Here is a 19,058-nt window from a genome sequence, read left to right as displayed (position 1 = left end):
CCTCGGTCAACAGTTTCGCAGGAGCTCGTTACTTTGCGCTAAATGTATTTGAAGACATCATATGAGAGTTGGTGGCGTAGTGCTTCATGTTCGATAGAACGAGGTTACAGCCTCAATTTCAGGCCGGGAGTGTATTACAAACCCATAAAGATAAACTAACAAGGGAAATCACTGAAGCGTATTATATTAGGAAATTTGACGATGAATGCGGGGGACAGCCTTCGGTGGCCTTGCATGAGAAAGAATTCGTGCTTTTGGATAAGGCTAATTAGTGCGTTAATAGTTATCAGTGCACCTTCGTTATATCGGACATTCCACCGAAACGTGTCACGTCACTGATGTCTACTTGATAAAAGATTTTACATCTTTGTATTTATATATACATGTGTGTCATAAACAATAAATCAGTTGTTAGTCAGCTCTTGTGTCGTAGCAGTGCCACGACTTGCGTGGTGGCTCAAGGTCTCCCTCCACGGTGGAAGACTGGTTCCGACTTCTCACTAGCTCCGCAAAGGAAGAGCAGCTCAGGGCTCTCCAGAGAGCCCGCGAAGTAGCCGAGAGTCTAACCTCCCGGCTCCATCGTGGGTGCGGCATGCGGACGTTACCTCCTGACGAGGCATTCGTCTTCTCAGGACCAAATAAAAGTTCTTTGTCTGTCTCTCAGTCCTGTTGCTCTTTGCTTTCCGCTCCTCGTTTTCACGCCTTTCCTTCAGCACTACAGTGCTTGCGCTCCTTCGTACTCCTTCGTTTGTGGCTCAAAACAATACCGTCGCCTAGCAGCGCTTGTATGGCACATCTTAAAGCCAGCGCATGCACACGCGTTGCAATGACGCGTCCCCGTTGGTAGCCCACATAGCGCCACGAACGGAGAGACGCCATCTAAAAACACAACATCTCTTATAGAGCCATGATAGTTATCAAGATGGACGTAAGACATCGCCCCACGTATATGAACATATCTGAACAGAAAACTACCTCCAGCTGACTCCCATCGTGGGGCACCGCCTAAAGGGTACTCTACCCCATGAACGTAAAGCGGGCACAAATGCCAGCTGAGAGGGGAGGGTAGGAAAGGATGAGAGGAGAGGGCGGTGAACGGCTGGATTGGGTGCATCTGACTGAGAGCGAAAAAACAGAGGAAGCGCTGTCCAGGGCAAACACTCCTGGCACTGCTCAGGGCAAAAGTGTTGAGCATGGAAAATCACAGAAACTTACATAATCCCCAACACCTACTTGACAGCAGGAACCCTGGATAGGTCATTCGATGAAGTTAGATTACCAAGGCTTTTATCCGTCCAATGTTTCCGCAAAAGTATGGTGCCAAAGTTAGATGTTGTGAGCCGGTACGGGTGTGTCCAGATAAGATCGAACACGAGGTCCCGGTCACCATTCCCGATTTTGATGAAATTTACTGTAGGTCCAGGCATTACACCCAGAACAATGGTTTCGCAGTTAGTTTCGCGAAAAAAAAATTTTGTTCGCCTGAAAAAAAATATACAAATTTTGGCCGCAAAAAACACTTTTCCGCCAATCTCGCGATTTTTGAATTTTGAGCGCACCTAGGGAAGAAACGGTGCAGTTCTTCGTCACAATATTTATTCCCCTTAAAGAACAAGTGAAATACAATCTTATGAGTCTTTTATTTCCCTTGCTTGTCGAATCACTTTTGAAGAAAAAAATCACAAACTTGGCAAATCGCACAAAATACCTTTATTTCGGGAATTTATTGCTGCATGCAAGTTAAAGTGAGGATAATAAAACTCGGTACATATTAACTTTGATACTTTCGCTCTCTTTTAAAATAATTTGCATGGTTTTATCGCCTTCTGTTTCACTCGATAAGTGGGCTGAAACGTAAGTGATTTACCAAAAATGCCGAAATTTGAAAATAATTTTCTCAAAAAGACCATTTTTAATTTTTTTTTAAATCCCTCTGATTGAAGTTAAGGACGTCATCTACAATTCTGCAGAAAAAAAACGTTGCATTATTTTGGTTGCTAACAAGTTATAGTGCGTCAAATGTGACCATGGCAGCCTAGCGGCCGCGTCGTTCGTTATGTGCTGGAACTTGGATATAAGTTGCTAAAAATACTTGTACATGACATAATCACAAATCAGCAGCTCCACGCCAACAAATGCGCAGCCATGTTCCATGGTTCAGCAAGCTTAGTCTTGCGATCAGCCGCTTGACAAACCCGCAGCAGCGGCCGTTCCATGCTGCAGACGCTCACTTTACATGAGTGCCGCTTGGAATGCGGATAAGCTCCGCTTGCGCGCCAAGCTACGCTCAGAGGACGAACGAGAGAAGTAATGCATCACTGTGAAAGTTAAAGGCTTTTAAGTGCTAACAAATGTCATAGTATGCAACGAAAACTCTGCCGGCAATTTCCCAGTGAGCGCCTCCAGTAGTGCGCTCATGTGTTGCTTTCTCTCTTCTGATGGCCTAAAGATAATTAGGTTCATTCTATGAGCAACTTATGACACAAACGAAAGCCATTGACATCCAAAGAAAACTGTCATACGTGCTTCCGATGGTCGAACAACTCAAACTGTAGTTGTTCATTTCGTGCCAGAACACTTGTCAGCCGGCTGTGAAAAGAAGTGTGTCCAAGTCCTTTGCTTCATTAAAGAACCGCTTTTACAATACTGTATTGTTGTGCGTCCGCAGATAGAATATCCAACGCAAGTCGAGCGTTTACACAATATTTCGCGGCTTCGCGCATAACAGCAGGGAAAAAAATACATGCGTGCTGTAATGAAGGCGCTCACTGGGAAATTGCCGGCAGAGTTTTCGTTGCATATTATGACATTTGTTGGCACTTAACGGCCTTTAACTATCACAGTGATGCATTCCTTCTCTCGTTTGCCCTCTGAGCGTAGTTTGGCGCGCAAGCGGGGCTCATCCGCAGTCGAAGTGGCACTCATGTAATGTGAGTGCCCGCAGCATCGAGCGGCCGCTGCTGCGGGCTTCTCAAGCGGCTCATCGCAAGACAAAGCTTGCTGAACCATGACACCTGGCTGCGCATTTGTTGGTGTGGAGCTACTGATTTGTGATTATGTCACGTACAAGTATTTTTAGCAACTTATGTTCAAGTTTCAGCACATAACGAACGACGCGGCCGCTAGGCTGGCATGGTCACATTCGACGCACTATAACTTGTTAGCAACCAAAATAATGCAACGTTTTTTTTCTGCAGAATTGTAGATGACGTCCTTGACTTCAATCAGAGGGATTTAAAAAAAAATTAAAAATGGCCTTTTTGAGAAAATCATTTTCAAAGTTCGGCGTTTTTGGTAAATCACTTAAGTTTCAGCCCACTTATCGAGTGAAACAGAACGCGATAGAACCATGCAAATCATTTTAAAAGAGAGCGAAAGTATCAAAGTTAATATGTACCGAGTTTTATTATCCTCACTTTAACTTGCATGCAGCAATAAATTCCCGAAATGAAGGTATTTTGTGCGATTTGCCAAGTTTGTGATTTTCTTCTTCAAAAGTGCTTTGACAAGCAAGGGAAATAAAAGACTCATAAGATTGTATTTCACTTGTTCTTTAAGGGGAATAAATATTGTGACGAAGAAGTCCACCGTTTTTCCCCTAGGTGCGCTCAAAATTCAGAAATCGCGTAATTGGCGGAAAAGTGTTTTCTGCGGCCAAAATTTGTATATTTTTTTTCAGGCGAACAAAATTTTTTCTCCCAAAACTAACTGAGAAACCATTGTTCTGGGTGTAATACCTAGACCTACAGTAAATTTCATGAAAATCGGGAATGGTGACCGGGACCTCGTGTTTGATCTTATCTGGACACACCCGTACTTCCTTTTTTAGCATCAAGTCATGCTTTTTCGCTGCCGTGGGGAGTTCTTGAACAAGTGTGCTCATTCAACAGGTGTGAGCACGAGTTTCTGCAAAATAAGCAAATGTTCATTATGCTAACTTCACGTCGTGCAAGACAGCTTTGCCACTAAGGTTGGCTGGTTCAACAAACGAGATACCTCGGTTTTTGAAATATATTGCTGGTTTTTTCCTGATTGCCATCAAGATACCCGGATGCAGCACAAGGCTGAGGTGATTTAAGGACGAGGCGAGTAGGTGTTAGCTGCAAAAGTACCACACTTTCATAATGTCTCCCATTGTGTAAACAAAGATACGACGCCATGACATATCGGCTAGACAAGCGCTGCCAAGTCAATAAAGAACTTAAAAAACGCTGCAAGCAACCTGGTTCACCGATTCTATGTTTGAGAGCAGCACAATACCACTACACAAGCGCTGCGCCATATGGCTTTTTTTTTCATAATTCGTCCTTTCTATGCAACGCGAAAAAAGTGAGTGCATGAGACGCATCGTTCAGGAAACAATTCCATAGGTAGTTTCTCAAGGTGCTCTATAAATGCTTTCATACTTTTGGTCTTCAGTGAGTAATTAAAAAGTTGGGTAATTAAACATAATAATGAGTTAGTTAAGGGAAAATAAAAGGTAGGCGGAGTAGCTATAGGTTAATGTGAATAGTATGCATTAGTTCAATTCACTCCCAAATAACCTTTCATTTTTAGAAGCTTTGGCTGAAATTATGAGGGACACACTGTGTGTGCCTGTATATATATTATGAAAATGGACGATTCAGTGTACCATGAAGATGTACTTTTCATTTTCCTCAATGTGCCCCGGCAGAACACATTGCACGCTGTTGGTGAATGACACCATCTCCTCGGGTAGGCGTGGTGGCACCCTTATTTTGACAGCCTCTTTGAGTGCCTTGCACAGAAGAACAGTAAGTCCATGTGGAGATAAAGGCTGCTGGTATGCCAGCGGTGACCCACCAAAAACCGTCCCGCACGTTGCAGTGCACATTGGTGCATGGTCTACTGCAAAGAGCACTTTCACCAACACATTATCAGCTCCGGCCTTAATCAAGCCATGCGCAAAAAGCAGGACGTTGCTGCTTTTCTCCTCCACGCTGCATTTTTTAAACATCTTGACGTCGAGTCGGCATGACAAGGGCATGTCTCAGCCGCCTTCATCCACTCTTCGCCAATCAACACCTTGCAAGCTGCTTCCTTTTAAAGGTTTAGTACAAGGCCATCTTCAAACCTGCGGCAAATCTGTACACGAGAATTGGTCTGCATCCTCATGAAAGCCTTTTTTCTGCAGTAAAAAAAATTACTTGAACGACAGCCTGCGTGTGGCTGCAGCTGGTTTTCCCTGCAGGAAGTTCACAGTGACTGCCGGTGACTCTGCTATCGCCATTTAACGCCACGTGAACGCGACACGCAGGCTGGGTTTTTTTCTGGCTCTTCAAGCACCTTGCCCGCACGAAGAATGTGGACTGCCTAGAAATCAAGGGATAGTACAAGCAATCAAACCGATGAAGCGGCTTGTTTTTATTTCACCTGCGCAGATGAACACACGCACAGACCGCACAAACACTAGGTCAATCCAGTCATCTTGGACAGTGCTTGTCGAGTCTTTTTTTTGTGTTAGTGTTAAGGTTGCACTGCAACTATTAACACAAGCACAGGACAATAAGCACTTATGCTTGTTGCATTCATGGAACACGTTTAGGTCTAGGTGAGTCATGAGAATACATTTGTATTCTTATGATTTAGCAAGCCATATTCAAGCGTTGCTCGACCCCGGAGGAATATGCTAACGAAATTTGCGTATGGTATTCACATCATCGCACCGTAAAGTGTAGTTCCTTTCAATAATTCTGGCGTATGTGCTCTAACGTGATTGCTCACATCACGTCAGAACATAAGTAACCCTTTAAACGTCAGTTTTCTCGACGTGCCTGGTAAGGCCATGATGTGCACACATTTACTACACTTACAAAAGCACGTCGATCCACCTCATAACGTTTGGCTCAGAGCCAAAGAATACAGCATAGAAATACTCGCTAATATCTTCGCATGAAACCGAGTCCCACAAGGGATGGAATCGGTCGATTTTTTTGCCGTGTCATTGCTCTTACAGGGTGGACGGCACTTAGTCAAGCTTCAGTATCTGCAGCTTTCTTGCTGTCTCCCCGATTTCGCTGTTGCATTTCTGTTGTGAAAAATTAACAATGTCTGGCTGACTCGCTAAGTGACTGAACATACGCCAATATAGGCCACAGACCGTTACATCCATACAGGTTAGCGATATATGAAATAAAATTAAAAAATGAAACATAAGCAGAACTTGGCGATTTTTTGGGAGAACTCCAGAACTTACTTGGAATCGGCAGGCGGTTAGACGATATTCCATTTTTTTGCGCAGTCTGTAGAAATATCCAAAATAGAAAACAGGCCCATATACGTGGCTATTCTAGACATCACTGAGGCGCGTGATAACGTTAACCAGAAAATATTATCGCATGTACTGAAAGAAGCGGGCATAAGCGACGATTATACGTAGGTAGCTTTTGAGGGCGATATACCAATGAAATACAGTTTGCGTAGCATGGCAAGTTTCCGTTGTATCCAGTTTTATTCTGGCTGCACATGGTGAGGATAGAAAAAGCGCTAGAGGGTTGCAACAATGTTTTAATCTGTCACACAGAAAGGCCAGCGAGATGATAGAGCAGCAGCTTCCAGCTTTACTTCGTGCTGACGATTTCGTCCTATTTGAGGGCAGCCGAGAATATATACAGCGGCTAGCGAATATATGCGGTAGGGAGGGGGAAGCTCTAGGACTGGGGTCTTAAACTCAGCTGAGCTAGCGGGCCGCAGTCAAGAAACTTAATTCCGCAAGGGATGGCACAGCGAAAAAGGCCGGAGGGTGGACATTGAACAAAGGATTTGAAAGAGGCTAGGCCTTTCCCACATCTCATGTATGGGTCATCTCTGAAGGAGATTTGGCGTCAGTGGATTCGAACAAAATATTCATAGTGATCTGCAGAACAATTAAAATCTGGACGCCTATTATGGAGCGCAGAGTTTTTAACGCGAGAGCGTTAAAGAGCTCGTTTCGCAGAAATTCCGGTGTCGGTGGTAGAGCACTGCATGGGTCCGGGCCGGGCCGTTTGAAGCGTTATCGGGCGGGCCCGGGCCGGGCCCGGGCTCGAAAGTGCGGGCCTGGGCCGGGCCCGGGCTTGAAGCCACGGGCCTGGACCGGGCCCGGGCTTGAAGCTACGGGCCGGGGCCGGGCCTGGGCTTCAGGCTGCGGGAGCAATAAAGATTTCGGTTTTTTTATTTGTGGTTGACATATACGGTACAATCTGTAAGTAAACAAAGATATTTGTTGCTCGCGTCCTTCGTTGCGCCTATACAGGTGTAGGCCGAATTGTATGTGGCTATCCTTCTGGTCAAATTGTAAGCCGTAAATCACCTTCAAAGCGTCATATTAATTTTCGCTTGGGCAGTGAGGGAATTAAGGGGATATAACTTGTCACAGAGATCGCAAGCTCGTAACTGTCTTGACGAGGCGCACACTTGAAGCATCTTAAGGTGCAGGCGCGTGTAATTCGCGCCATCCGGAAAATGAAAACCCTACCGCCTTGCAGCGACCACTGCGAGATTTGATAAATTCTCATGCGTGAGCAGAAATAAGAGGCACGCGTGGGAAGAAGCGCGTAAGAATAAGAGAGTAAAGACGGCCTCCGTCGCTAGGCGACACCCGGCTAGGCGGAGCATGCGCAGACCGCGGCCCACTCATAAGGAACCTCATGGAAGGAACTGCTGCGTGTGTAGCGTGGGACCCGTGTCGCCATCTACTGAAAAAGAGAGAGAAAAAAAGAGAAAGCTTTGGATGTTGTGTCGTAGCTCGGCAGAGCGCGCTGATGCTTTTATTGTGTTGGTTACTGGCGTTCTATAGTTCGTAATTTGTCTCCTCTACACGTGGCGCTATGAATGCAGCTGTATTGCGAGACAAGCTCGCTGCCGGCGAGCTTAAGCTCGTCTCCAAGCAAGCTAAGAAAAGCCAGGTTTGGAAACAATTCCTGCAAGTTGTCGACGTGCACACCTTATTACCAGTAGGACATGTGCAGTGCAAAAGCTGCAAAGCTTTCTTCGCATATGATGGTGGGAAGACAGGAACGTCGCATCTGAACCGCCACAAGTGCAAGGCTGCTGGTGACACCACTGCCATTTCTTCGTTCTTCACTGAGAAGAAACCCCAGGTTTCATCTACCGTTAAGGGGAATCTGACGACTGCTTGCGTGAAGTGGTGCGCTAAAGATATGCGGCCATTTGACGTTGTTGCGATGATGGATTCCTAAAGGTTGCCGACGAACTGATTGCTATCGGTGCCAAGTACGGGAGCATATCCGCGAGGACCGTGATTCCGCATCCTACGACGGTGTCTCGCAGGGTGTCCGAAGTTGCAAACGAACTCCGAGAAGTGTTGATGCCTGAGATTCAGTCAGCGATGAAGGAAGGTCGCTGCTCGATGACACTTGACATGTGGACCGACGACCACAAGAAAATTTGCCTATATCACTGCAACGGCGCATTACGTAAGTGTGAAATGGGAACTGAGGAGCCTTGTTCTGTTCACTAGTGACTTTCCCCCCGAGAGAAAAACGGGAGAGAACATCTGTAAGGAGAATGTACGAAGGAGCGCTAAGTTGGGGATTGATGAAGGCATGTTGAGCAATGTGGTGTTCGTGACAGACCAGGGTGCCAACATAACTAGCGCGCTGCGTCCGTATGCGAGGATGAACTGCTGTGCGCACGCCCTGAACACCGTTCTTCGGAACGCGTTTGATGACAGGTACCTCGCTCAGGAACTTCTCGACCTTTTGGAACAACTGCAAAAAGTGAAAGCTGTCGTGACTTTTAAAACAGAGCGGACTGACGAGCCAGCTACCACACGGTGTGTGCCAGGAGATATGCACGCGGTGGAATTCAAAGCTCGCCATGATCAAGTCCGTGCTAAGTCAGTACGATGCGATAGAGAACCTCCTAAATTCAAGGGGAAATCTGCTCTTGGAAGACGTCAATAAGACTTTGTTGACGGAGGTCGCCGAATTCTCGGAGCCCTTCAAAGAGGCCAGCGAAAAGCTTGAGCAGGATAAAGTGGTAACGCTGCCCCTTGTACTGATGTACTACACAAAACTGAAGAAGCACCTTACTGCTGATTCGACAGACTCACGAGAAGTCTGCCAGCTCAAGTCGAGGACACTGGAATTCCTTTAAATAAAACTGCCCATAAAAGAGCTTCACAAAGTGGCAACGTTCTTGTGGCCGCCTTTCCGCCATCTCCGCGTTCTTGATGAGCAGGAGAGGAAAAGTGTTCATGACAGAGTACGCGAATTGTTAATCGATGTACATCTACGTTTGCCACAAGGAGAAACGAGCACAGATTATCCTGATTATGAACCCCCAGCGAAGCGTACGTCCCTTGACGAATTTAAGGAGTGGCGCGATGGTGCGGAAACTCTACCAGCCGACAGTGAGCTTGACAGTTACCTTCGGGACAGGGACTCGTGTGAGGACATTGAAAAACTGCTTGAATGGTGGGAAGCCATCGTAGGAATACCGTGGGCTTTTATTTCTTGCAAAAAAAGTACTTTGCATCCATCCACGAGCGCCAGCAGCGAACGCAATTTTAGTGCAGCTGGGTACGTACTCCAAGACAGGAGGACCTGCTTGAAGCCGGAGAGCCTGGACAACTTGCAGTTTTTGCACAAGAACATGTAGATTTTTGCCTTTTTCTGGCCTTTTCGCACTCGTATTCCTGTGGCATCGTTTTCAAGTGCGGTCTTTTTGTGTCATTGAGTGTTCTTTTCAGCGTATTTTCTATCTTTATTTCACAAAGAAGGGTGAAACCTTTTATCAGAAATAGCATCAAGCATGGTGTGTAGCAGCTTGATTATATAATTATATTGTAAATGGCGATTACGTTTCCGTGACGGCGTTAGAATACGAAAAATATATATTTCCTCTGCTTTTCGTGGCTGTTCACAATATATAACGTTAAACTTTTTTTATATTGCTGAAAGAAATTATTAATCAGGATCCTCTTAAAAATTGTGTAAATAATGTTTCTAACGCGAGTGTAGAAAAGAGAATCAACGAAAATGTCCCGGGTTTGATTCTATCCGCTTTTTCAGGTTAGTTGTACACTTTTCAATAAATTTTGTTGCTATGTTTTATTTTCCCTATACTGCTATTTTAATGACCTGCCATGTGACATATAGGCAACATTTCATCTATATTCCTTGCTCCCAAACCACGATATCATTACGAGGCACGCTGTAGTGGAGACCGGATTAATTCCGACTACCTGGAGTTCTTTAACGTGGACCTAAAGATAAGTACACGGGTGTTCTTGCCTTTCGCCCCGTCAAAATGCGGCCGCCGTGGCCGCAGTAATCGCACCCATGTCCTGCTACTTAACAGCAAGACAGCTTAACCACTGAATTATCACCGCGGGCAAAGCAACATTTCAACGCATGTGCACACTGAATTTTCCCTCTGATTCCCCGCTGCAAAGCATCATAATAATCATAGTCAACAACTAATATTCTCTAGTGGGCCCGGGCCGGCCCTAATCATGAGTTTCGCAAGTTTAGCAATCAACACCCGAGCCTGGGCCGGGCCCGGGCTCGGGCTGGGGTCGGTCATGTACGGCCGGGCCCGGGCTGTGCTCGGGCCGAAAATTCAGGCCCGTGCAGTGCTCTAGTCGGTGGAGTCTTTAGTTGTGAACAAAATATCAGCGTTGTGTGTGAGCGAAAATTCGAGGTAGATACAAATAACAAAAGCATAAAAATCTTCGGTTCGAGTACGACCAGGGATTCAAACCTGCGAACCCTCGCTTCGTACTGCGATGTGTTTAGCCTCTCGGCCACGACGCATGCATCGTCTAGCGTACTAATGGCGAGCTATTTATATACACCATTTCGTGTTGGTGGTACGCACATCTCGGAGGTTCTTCCATGGCTTGACGCAACACCCGCAATATGGCGCAAATGGCCCACGGCCGCTAAACGACCGCGCTTTTAAGTGGCATCGCCCGGTCGCTTCGCCGTGTGGTCGTGCTTCGTAGCGCCTCATGCAGATATTGCACCTGGATGGCGTCCGACACGGTCCGATTAGGGTATGGCGTTGTGCTCTTCAAAACGAAGCCCAAGCGCCCTTAAAGCTTTTGTTTCACCACATGTGATGCCTCACGAAAAGAAAAAAAACGCTTGAGGCCATTCAGGTCTGCGTGGCATACCCGAAGAAAGTGTTATTACTCGAAATAGGCGAGAAAATATTACAAGTCCACTTGAGCAAAGTCACAAATGTTCAGGCACGATGTCATAAAACGATATTGGATAAAGGCGGATTGGATGTGCGGGTGCGGATCGCTACAAGAAGGACCACGGGCCGAATGTTTGAGACCCCTGCACTAGGACTAGGATTTAGTGTAAGCAAGATTGTGTGTACATTGATGGTATTCAATAATCTCAATGATCAGGTGGTGTAGGACCAGGAAGAACAGAGGGCAAGAGAATGCAACTACCTCGGAGTGGAGGTAAATGAGGGTGCTAGTACATGAAGGTAGAGGAATAAGCCACGGCAACATATGGAAACAGGAATGCTGCAATAGTGAAGCACAGACCCTTATGTGGATACAGGAAGCGCGAGGTGTATTGAGGTTTGCGGGAATGTGTGCTGGTTCCGGGGCTTATATTCGGAAAATCAGTGACGTGCATGAAGTCAGAGGTGCAGTCAAGACTGGACGCGAATCAAAGGACTGTGGGACGCCTCGCATTAGGCGCCTACGGGAAGAACACAAATTAGGCTGTAAGAACGATGTGGGATGGACAATATTTGAGGTGAGACAAGGGCCGAGATAAGTTTGATTCGAAGAGAGGCTAAGGAATCTAAAGGACTTGAGATAGGCAGAGAAAGTGTTGTGGAATTCTTATTGGAAGATAGCTGACTCACAGTAATAAACAAGAACTAGGAGAGTCACCACCGAGAATACGGCTGGCAGTGTAAGTGACCAGTGTTGCGGAATGGGCGCATCCATTCCATTCCAGTTCCATTCAGGGGAATTAGAACTTACCACACCATAAGTGGCTTTCCAGTGGCTTTCCATAAGTGGCGTACCACACCATTTGCCTTTCCTGTCCCCTTCATATAATGTACTGCACATGGCTATGCAATACATGATTTTCTGTACGTGACGCCATGCTTTGCTATGCTGCGCTTTGCCGTCTCTCCTCCTCATGGCCCTTGTCCTCACCCTCACTTCCCCTTCCTGCCCCCTTGCTATACTATACTACACATGGCTTTGTTTGCAGGCCGACAGCCTGGGCCCCTAAGGTGATCCTCAAAAAAGGTTTTTTTTTTGAGCTTCGAGGCGGATATTTCACCGACCACTTATGAAGGGGGGGCCCATATCCATCCATCCATCCGTCCGTCATTTGCAGAGCACTGCCAGAAACCGGAGAAGGTGCAACGGCGCATTGCGCTCAGGTCGGAGGAACCGGAGAGGCATCGACACCAGCAAGGCGAATGCACTGTGCAGAAGCGGAGAATATGGCCAAAGACGAGGAAGAACGTCACCGCTTGGAGCCGTTAACGCCAAAGGAACGAGGATAGATGCGCTGCTAATCCATCCTTAGATGAATCTCGCCGTCCTGTGAATATCGTTTTGGCTCAATCAACGCACGTGCTGTCGCACCAAATGCGCTAGAGTTTCATCATTCCTGCGTCTGCTGACTGATGAACCACGTGGGATGCATCATTACTAGCGTTATTTTTTGCCACCGGCCCTTCTTCCCCTCCTGCTTTCCTCTCATCTTTTTATACCTCTTTCCACATCCACCAGCGTCGGCTGGCCAACAAGATGCGTCTCTCGTTAACCTCCCTGCCTTCCACTTTTGTGTTTCCTTCCTTCCTTGGAATACTTTAACCCTTTCAGCCCTGCATTTTTTTTATTTTGGCCGGAAACATTTTGCGTGCGTGTTTTCCTAACAGTTAGGACCTCAGAAGACCAAGAACGAAAAATTGAGCCAGTGCTGCAAGTATTTATGGATTAATTAGCATGGAATCAAATCAAACTAGGTCATCAGGGCTCAGTGGTTGTGAAATTAGAAAAATGGCTTCTTTATTGATGCTACTCACCAGAGTACACAAAATGTGAACCACGTCTCATTTTTTTTCAGTGTGATACTCGTTGAAACGGCTTCTGTACGACGTCCCGAAAACGGCGCTTAGCCGCCTCACCTGAGCCGCCTCGGCGTCACCCATTACTTCGGTCAAGCTTTTTCTTCTTTGTGGCTCTCAGCTTCGCAAATATGTCGTAACGTTTGTGTCAATCACAGCGGGGATCACTGAAGAAGTATTTCCCCAAGAATGAGCAGATTTGGTTTCATTTCCGAGGTGCTAGGGGAACTTTTGTGCGGTGTCGTCAATTGACGACGCCACGGCCGAAAGGGTTAAAGATAATGCTGCATTTCTTGTACAAGTTCGATCAATTTGTGTAAACTTTTATTGCAGAATGCAAAATCATCTAACACTATGTAAGAACTTCACATTGTGCTGCCACAGCAGTCCATCTCAGTGCGAGCCGATCTGGCCGTTATTTCGTTGAGCATAAATTTTCTCAGAGACAGAATGTACATTTTTCTACAAATACATTTCCTTTTTCGTAAACGGTGTGACCCTGAAACTGGTTTTTCAGCAGTGTTATCTATCTTCGTGCTCAGAAGCGCTACAGGTGCATGGCTTTTCCCGACCTTCACCTGGTATTATGAACAGCACGCTTAGTGATGCCCTACATTTCCTTTGTGCATTCAAATTCAGCATTAAATTATTGTTCATGGCGGAACAAAGACATTAGGTCTCTTACAATGCATACAACTCGTTCATCATAGGAGCGTGCTTTGTTTTAAATTCGCTTCATAAGACTTCCCCGTTAGCTTGTTTCGACGTTATTACTTGCTTATATTCGACGAAATAGTGAGAAACTCAGCTTGCCGAAATCGAACAATAATTTCTTATTCCGTATAATACTCAACAATAAATACGTGTTTGCCAAGGCTTGTCCCCGTGTGCGCAAGTGCATATCTTCATAGCCATGCGGTTGTGACGGTGAAGATGGCCTTATTTATAGGGGCAACCATATGTCCAGGAATAGGGACACTCACAGTCATTATCAGCATCAGTTTGACTACGCCCACTGCAGGGCAATGGCTTCTCCCATGTTCCGTGAAACAACCCGGTCCTGTGCTTGCTGCTGCCACGTTACAGCCGCAAACTTCTTAATCTCATCTTCCCACCTAACTTGCTGTCTCCCCCTCAAGCGCTTGCCTTATTTTGTAATTCAATCAGTTAGTCCTAATGACCACCGGTTATCTTGCCTACGCGCTACATGCCCGGTCCATGTCCATTTCGTCTTGATTTCGACTAAGGTGTCCTTAACACCCGTCTGTTCCCTGACCCATTCTGCTTTCGTCTTCTCGCTTAAAGTTACACCTTCGATTTTCCTTTCCATTATTTGCTGCGTCGTCTTCAGTTTAGGTTGAACCCTCTTTGTAAGCCTCAAGGTTCCTGCTCCATAGGGAAGTACCGGTAAAATGCAGCTGTTATATGTCTTTCTCTTGAGTGATTGTGCTAAACTACCATTCATGATTTGAGAATGCTTGCCGAATGTGCTCCATCCCGTCCTTATTCTTCTAGTTGCTTCAGTCTCATGGTTCGGCTCCGCGGCTTCTACCTGTCCTAAGCAGACTGATTACATATTCCAGTGCATCGCTACCTATCACAAAGCGCTGTTCTCTTCCGAGACTATTGCATATTACATAGTTTTCTGCATAATCATTCTCAGACCTACCGTTCCGATTCCCTTGTCCAATTCAGTAATCATAAGTTGCAAGTCGTCCCCCTAGTTACTCAGCAATACAATGTCATCAGCGAATCGAAGGTTACTGAGGTACTCTCCATTAACTGGTATTCCTAAATCTTCTATGGCCTTCAAACCTCCTCTAAGCACGCGGTAAATAGCATTGGGGAGAACGTGACTCCCTGCTTTGTACTTTTCTTTATTGGGACTTTGTCGCTTTCTTTATGGAGAACTATGGTTGCTGTGGGGCCGCGGTAGATTTCATCCAGTATGTTTACATATGGTTCGTTGACGCCCTGATTCCGCAGTGCCTGTATTGCTGCTGATATCTCGACCAAATCAAATGGCTTCTCGTAATCCATGAAAACTATATATAGGGGTTGCTTACATTGCGCGCATTTCTTTATCACCTGATTTATATCTGATTGTCTAGTGACATGTACGAAATCCTGCTTGGTCCATTCGTTGATTAATCCTAATGTTGTCTTAATTCTATTAGCTACTATGCAGCTTGTAGACAACGGACAGTAAGCTGATCGGCCTGTAATTTTTCAAGCCCTTGACGCCCTTTTCTTGTGGATTAAGGTGATATTAGCATTCTTCCAAGATTCTGGGACCATCACCGTTAAGACATATTTCTTATACAGGGTGGCAAGTTATTCAAGTACAATCTGTCCACCTTTCAAATGATCTGATAGTACCTGATCCTCATCAGCTCATTTGCCTCTTTGCATTCGCTCTACGGCTTGCTTTATTTCCCATGACGTTATCGGTGGGATGTCCACTTCCTCTCGGCTACTACTACTTCTTACATTATCGTCCTGGCTGTCACGGATTCTGTACAGATCTCTGTAAAACTCATCAGCTACTTTAATCATTCTATCCATATTGTTAGTGACTTTGCATTCCGTCTCGCCTAGTGCATACATCTGGTTTTTGCCTGTGCCCAGTTTTCTCGTCACCGGTTTGAGGCTCGCCCATTTTTTAGAGCATGTACAATTCTTCTCCATGTTATATCTTCTTATGTCGGCTAGTTTGCGCCTATTGATTAACTTCGAAAGCTCTGTCCGTTCTATTTTGCCTGTTGTGACTGAGGCTTTCATGCTTTGACGTTTCTGAATGAGGTTTTTCGTCTCCTGTTAGAGCTTACCAGTGTCCTGTCTCATGACTGTACCTCCGATTTCCACTGCACAATTTGTAATAATGCTCGTCAGATTATCATTCACTGTCACAGCGCTAAGGATGGCTTCCTGGGTTAGAGCCGAGTATCTGTTCTGAAGGAAGACCCTCAATGCCTGTACTTTCCCTCTCAGCGCTAGTTCGTTGGTTGGCTTCTTGCGTACCAATTTCTGTCGTTCCTTCCTCAGATTTAGGCGAATTCGAGACCTTACCAATATATGGTCACTGCATCGCATCTCCTCAACTATTTCTACATCCTAGTCAGCCGTTCAAGATGGCTGGCCCTTGGGCAAGTGGTTCAACTTTGGCCGGGTGGCTGAATCGAGTGACGTGCCGACAAAGAGAAAGGCAGACAGAAAGACAGGCCAAAATTTCTGCGTTTAAGTTCCCCAAGACTAGCGTCTTTAAAACTGCAGCCGGGCTAACGGGGCGGCACGACGCGCTTTGCGTTTTCCTCTAGCGCGGCCGTGGTGTTCATTCACATTTTAACACGCCGCAGGATGGCGACCAAGCCTGCGCCCAATATACGACGCTCTTCTGGCTATCACAACTCGTTCTCTGATAACGCTTTCACCGTTAACTACTACAGCTGACACAGGGTTTTGTTTAATGATTGAACATGGACGTTAGTCGTCGGCATGGAGATGTACCACCAAGCATCAAAGTGGGTGCATCCACGTTAAACGGCGGTTTAGCTGCCAGACATCAATATACATTGCGCATACTCTCTTATATGAATGCACAGTAAACATTCAGTTACTTCTATAAGGGCACATTTTACTTTCGTGTTATTCCGATTCCTATGACAGAGGGATCAACCATGTTTTTTGTGTAGAATACCGATCACAATACTGGTACATAAAAGGAATGCATGGAGGTCGTCTTAAACTGGATCTCTTAAGATGCGCCGTCGTTTAGTGCCTTTGCCGCGCTATGTATCTAGTATTGTCTGAAACCATTATGTATCTTGGGAACATGCTTTTGAAAGATGGTATATAAAGTGACTATATAAATATAGAAGAGTTGCTATGCTAGGTAGGCACACATTTGTTAACAATGGCGAAAAAAGAGCAATAACTACTACTGTGTGTCGCAATACAATTGCGTATGTCTCAAAAGGAAATCATGGCAGCAGGAAAAAAAAGCCGCCCACAAAAATATTCAATCCTTTGCAGGGAAAATGTAAGACAAAGATGACCATTTCATTCAAGTGAGGCAGTTTCTTTCTGAGAAAAGCATGTACTTTTTCTTGATAGCTTCATGATTTAAATATTTTGATTACAGCTTTTCCCATTCCTGAACTTTCTTCTACTTTGCCGGCCTTTCCTTAACCGATCCAGCAGTGCAGATTTTTTTAAATATAAAACGGGGGCAGTCTTCATATACTACTCGCACCTGCACGATATACATGCGGCTCTAACCGAAAGGTATTCCACTTCTACAGACGGGGCCAACCTCTAGACACTCTTGGATGCCTAGTGCACACTCAGACACGAAGTTCCACTTTCGTAGCCACGGCAAAAAGTTAGTTCGGCTACGGTAAGCTGCACGTTAAATATTCAAACATTTAACGTTTGTTGCATCTATATGAAGTGCAATATTAACACGCTGCAATTGCGCTAGAAATGTCTAAAGCATGAAACAAATTAGATTACTCAAAGTCACTATCTGTGGGCATATACTTGAAGAGCTATTCACAGCACTACTCTTTACACGGAGATGACTACGATATTGCCACGCGCACTAAGTTTTGTTATATTGATGCGATCGGATTTCACCCATAAAAACCTTGACGATGCTTGAGCTTTGCCTTCAAGAGTAGAATGACATAGCGTGGTAGAGCCCCGTTCGCATAGTCGTCTCATTCGCGTGTCAGGCTTCGCTTCTCAATATGCACCCCAACCTTGCCAAGAGGAAACAAACGTCTGCGTGCGATATATTAGCCATTTGAAGCGCAGTTGCGAAGTGCCTGCTGCGCCATAATTCATCCTACTGCGGATTAGCGTAGTACCCACTACGTGTCAGTGAGGCGATGCGCACAAACCGTTCATTTTTGTAGGTGCTGTTGCTGCCGATGATAATGAGTCACGCCTAAGTGCTTTGTAATGGGTGGTTACTTAAGGGCACAGGGTAAGCCCTATACGTTTCATGCATTTCTGGCCATTTTGAGGTACCGTTTTCTCAATAACTAAAAGGGATATCTGCATAACACATAGGCATTTTCTTCCAAATTTACCGCTCTTTTAACTTGACTAGATTTGTTAAAATTTGACTAATATGAGAATTTTGGTGAATTTTTTACCACTAGCACCTAAAGTTTGAGGTGATTTGCTTCTTAGAAAATTTAATAATAATAATGATATCTCGGTTTTAACGTCCCAAAACCACGACATGATTATGAGAGACGCCGTAGTGGAGGGCTCCGAAAATTTTGACCACGTGGGGTTCTTTAACGTGCACCTAAAATCTTAGAAAATTTGTAACACAAGCACTGTAAAGTGCATAACTCCATTTCTGGTACAGTAGTTGCATGCATTTGTGCAGAATACAAAAAAAAAAATATCAACTGCTTATCTTAGAATACATAGGAAATAATATTACATAAGCAATAAAAAATGGTATTGAGATAATCGACTTTCAAGTTAGAAAACTGCTGAAAAGCAAACATACTTTGCCACAAACACCGTTCAACTATTTCATTCAGTAGCCACAAGCTTAGTAATGAGTGCCAAAGTCAGTTGTTCCCTTTCGAGCCTGTCGTCTTGCTTGCCTTGCTTCTTTTGTGAGCTGTCGTGCAGCTCTATCCGCAATGTATCGTCGATTGTGGTCAACTTTTCCATCAATTTGACTGTATTTTGGCCTGGCATCAATTCTAATTCTTTCAAAATTTTAGGTCGTGCGATACTGTCATCATTAAACGAAAAGACGACATCCAACGTCGCAATCTTTAAGACTCTGAAGCCTAAACCAAGAGAACAAAGACTCTGCGACGCAATTCCCATTAGATCAACACTTGCGCCGCACAGTTGGCACGCGCACTTCCGTCTAATTACATCACGAATAATATTCATGCCCATTACAACATATCCGTTGTCACCCTGCACGCAATTCGCCT

The sequence above is a fragment of the Rhipicephalus sanguineus genome, chromosome 4 (assembly GCF_013339695.2).
Source record: "Rhipicephalus sanguineus isolate Rsan-2018 chromosome 4, BIME_Rsan_1.4, whole genome shotgun sequence".
Lineage (NCBI taxonomy): Eukaryota > Metazoa > Arthropoda > Arachnida > Ixodida > Ixodidae > Rhipicephalus > Rhipicephalus sanguineus.
The sequence above is the reverse complement of the archived record's forward strand: the minus strand, read 5'-3'. Positions refer to the sequence as shown.